The sequence below is a fragment of the Apium graveolens genome, chromosome 11 (genome assembly GCF_009905375.1).
Source record: "Apium graveolens cultivar Ventura chromosome 11, ASM990537v1, whole genome shotgun sequence".
Taxonomy (NCBI): Eukaryota; Viridiplantae; Streptophyta; class Magnoliopsida; order Apiales; family Apiaceae; genus Apium; species Apium graveolens.
In genome coordinates, this window is record NC_133657.1 from 194816517 (window position 1) to 194821340 (window position 4824).

Consider the following 4824-nt stretch of genomic DNA (forward strand, 5'->3'; position numbering starts at 1 on the left):
TGGGCTTCCTGTTGGGCCTGGTCGGCCTGTTTGTGTGTGCAGTTGTTATTTTGGAATGTTATAATTTTAATTCTTGGTTTTCTTTTTTTATGCAGAAAATGTTGGTTGATATTTCGTGATAATAAAATTTAATGTGAGTGGAAAATGATTCTTATATAATCGGTGAAATTTATGTAGGATGCCCGGTATTACGGGAACCCGTAAATTTTACCGCCGTCGACGATGAGCCTCGGCGAGTCGTTGGTGGACGGTGATGATCCAATTCTGAGTCCTAATACGAATAAAAATATAAAATGCAAATCTTAGTAGTAATTGAATAATATCGGTGATTGGGATGGTGATTGGAATTGTCGTTGATGTTGTTGTGTTTGAGATTTGACGTCGATTGGTGTTCGACGGGTAGTCCGATAAACAAAGGGAACGTTGCCCGATTTTCGGGAAATCGAACTACGAAAATACGGGAATATACCCGAGGATTATCGGGACGTCGAGCGAGTATAAGTATATACATAAACGTAAGTTTTATACAAAACCTGAATTGTACATTGTAGTGGAACGTTTGCCAAAACCAATAACCCTAATTTCATACGATAACAAGTATACGTATTTTCTGAAAACAAACACCGAATCGATTTTCGAGAACGTGAACCCTAACTGTTGCCTGTATTGCAATACTGTATATGTTACGAGTCGGATTTAAATATCGTTGGGTAAGAATTAGTATCGAGGATATGTCAAGCATACCTAGACGTCTAACGTAGGGTATTTCAACCCTGTAGGTTATAGTCGGGAACCTGAAAGTGGACGATGGACTAAAGATAACATAGTGGTCAGTCGACGAGCTCAGTAGAGTTTCAACAGAAAGACCTGAGTGTCGAAGTCAAATCCAATGGGATCTAGTGGTTGGACGTTAGAGCCTGAGCAACAAAGTCAGCTCAGAGTTGATCAGTAATAGTTGTAAAGCCTTGTAAGGCAAGTATTTCTGAACTTTTCTTCAAAATACATCGCAAATATTTTCGAACTGTTTCATAACATGTGGTTAGTATTCAAAATAACTCTTGTTTTATATTGCATGTGCTTTAAATTATTTACCTTGAACCTTGAATTTTCTTGATCTTGAGCCGTAAGCCTTATTCTTTGAAAATCATCCATTGTTGATCCTCAGATACCAAATCACACCGATATGATACTACTCCCCAAATGTTTAACTACCAAACACCAGACACTGGAAGAAAATTGTTTGAAAACACAGAAACTTTTATACTTTAACCATTCTTTAAAACCTCAAAGAACTATACCTTGAAAAACCATTATTTGTCTAATACCTAATCTTTTTACAGGTTGAAAACCGTTTCTCGTACATACCTTGATATACACTTATGACACTCATGAAACGCATTACGCTTTTGTACAAATGCTTTATCAATGTGGATTATGATCTTGCTTATTGAATTACATCGTTTATTACACTGAATTGTTTTAGAATTGGATAGTTTTCTTATGTGGACCAGATTCGTGGTCAGACCAGATTCGTGGTCGAATTAGGCCAATGTGTGCCTTGGATCCAGTAATTAGAGCAGTGCTGTGTGCTTTGCTCAGGGTTAGTGCGTGACTGATCAGCAGCCTAACCTTGGTTTATAAAGCTTAAAATGAATATCCAATTCTAATGATTAGTTAAAAAGAAACTTGATTCATCTGAATCATCTCACTTGATCATTGTTTAACCTCAGTTATCGTTATTATGACTTGCTGAGCTAGTTAGCTCACTCTTGCGAATCTTTTTATGTATTCTACAGTTAAAAGGGATACGGTTGATAGCAAGGTTTCCCAGTTCAATGTGCGAGCTAGGATTCCAGATTGAGTTGGATCGAGCTAGCAGAAGCTTATGGAGGTAGTGGGATAGTAAGATTGTAAGAAAAGTTTTATTATCAGTTGTAAGTTAAATTAGTTGGGATTTGGTACGTTGTAATAAAAATTAAGGTTGTGGCTTGTTTTCATACTTAAACCTGTTGCGATCCATGGTTATATAGAGCAGGGTCATTTCAATTAATATTTCATATACAGGATGAGATATTGTGTTTGTGTTGTGGACCCCAAACTTCTGACCCGGGTTTGGAGGGCGCCACACTGGCCCTTTGGACTACTGCGGGTCTGAGCATCTTGCGCTCTACAACTTCATCCTAACATAAGGGAAATCGACATTGTCTTTCCTCAAGGATCTCATAAGGCGATATCTCAATACTGACATATGATCTATTGTCGTAAGAAAACTCAATCCGTGTTAGGTGATCATTCCAAATTCTTTCAAGTCTATTGCACAGACTCTCATTATAGCTTTTAGCATTAGAACTTTTGCTTCTCAATACCCATTCTTTTCCAGTTCGTAATCGCTACTACCTTCCGTTCCTAATATTATACGGGTTATACTTTTGCTCGCTAGCGTTCTATAACCTTTTAATAACCACGTCAACCTTAGTATCATGAATGTGTTTCCATTCCGCATACTACCACCACTTTATTACTCCTTTTTCAGTTGTTTCTATTTTCCAAAATTTGATCAATCAAATTGAAGTAAAGGAATTTGTTGAGAGATCACTATGATCATGAACACTTGTTATATCGCATAGTTAGTACAGAAGGTGGCCAGCCTTTAGTACTTGACAAGCAATTAAACAATAGCTGGTATCCTACTCGGCTTCTATCACACAGATAGATAGTCATTCGACAATACCTCCCCTTCTAGAAGGGTTGTTCTTCTCAGTTTACATGAAATGAAAAGAGAGAAAAGAACGAACTGAAGAGAATTGTATATATGAAAAAAAATATTGCCATAAAATATCTGGCTTGGAACCTACCTATGAATTATAGAGGTTTGTCATAGGAGAACAAAACATATATGTATATATATATCAATATCAAGTATTATCGCATCGCATTTCACATGCTTAAATATTTTTGTTATTCCGTCCATCATTCTATGGACCCATGCTCTTCCTCGAGCTTATACTCAATCACCTATGAAACTCCCTCGACATCGAAAATCGAATCTGGAATCTCATTTTATACATCATCGTTAATAGAATTCTATGCTTGCACCGCAACCTTCCTCGTATAGTAATACGACTCTCTATTGATAAGAAAGAATAATATTCAATAGGTAGATACTCTACTTAATTAGTCTATCAATGATAACTTATACACTACCACGACCCGATTAGTGGTACTCAATCTCAACACCCATTCCAATACAACTCTCACGGTTGTAATCAGCTCATTACTCGCAGAATCATTGCTGCCTTACTATGGTCCACCACTGACCTACTGTAGTCATTCATTTTCCATGAAGTCTTAATAGCTAACCATACGAAGTCCATACATCTCGTATCTAATTCTCCTAAGGAGTTAGCATAACCACCAATCACAATTCATGAAGAACACTCCAAACTCTGACGTACTTTCATGACATGAAGTAGATAAAATTGCAGAAGAGTTTCAATCAAAGTAACGATAGCAGGTTAATACCATTCTTAATCATATGCCTTCGATAGAAGACTTAACTCAAAGGTTCATTTAGTCCTTTTGAAACATGGTCCAGGCTCATTCTCAAGATAGTACCTTCTAAGATAGATAGCCCGCTAATGGCGATTACACGAATTAAACCTTTACCCAACTACTATTACGGTTGAGTATTGCACAGTCATCAGAAGGAATGTCAATCTTCCGAACCGTAATTCAACCTTCCCGGCTTCAACCATCATCACTGTATTCCTTTGGCACACGCGCCTATAATTATCCTCTTACCTTTAAAGTGTCGGCCACCTCTTTGGCCTTTCCTGATAGTAAAATTTCCTTACAGTCAATGTCATTTTAACCACCTCCAAATAAATTTCCTACCTTATTTCAATCACAGCTTATGTGAAAATGCTTTTCTTAAAATCTGATGAGTAAAAAAAAATTACCATTTTTCCATAAGTTATCCCCTCAGTCTTTAGAGGTTAATCACTGTCATGACTGACTCTCAATCATAATTAGAACATCTTTTATCTTAAGTCCTAATTGCCCTGAACAATTTCGACCTTTACTGGTTCGATCCATACTTTCTCGTGGTTTAACACGTGCCCCACTTGGCATCATTATAATTACGTCATATTTCCTTTATCCACATTTCTATTCTTGAGAATTTTGAATATTACCTTTTTTCCTTGTAAAACCTCTAAGGTTATCCTTCAATCGTTCCTCCTGTATTCCCTAGATACAGGGCATATCACAATACCATTTACTAATACTAGAACCATTGTCTATATTCTTCTGAAAAATTTCTCCACTGATTCTTAAAGGTTGTTGTTACCTTAATCTTTTCCAAATCATACTGTCAAAACTCATACTGTCCCTATTAAGGGTGACATGCCAACCTTTATGCATTCCCCTAGGATTCATTTTAAGTTACCGATGTTCTATCCTTAATTCCACCTTTAAAAGGCACCTGCATCCTTCCATGGATAAATCAAGTCATATATCCCTGATAAGGGTGTCTTATTCAATCATTCCCACCTCGATAGTACATGTCTAATTTCACAATGACATCTGTATTCAAAATGGGGTCAATCAATATGGCCTCCAAAAGATAACAACGGTTATCCGCTTGTCTTGCCTAATTTGGTAACGATAACAAGGATGTTCTGGAAGATATTGGTCGTGTTCAACGTGAACTTCTTCTTAATAATTCCTTATTTACTTTTGTTGTTTATCTCAACAGTCACCTCAATGTTGGGATATCTTTCATACCTGGCATCTCCCTTTCTGGGTATCATGCCACCGGTCTTA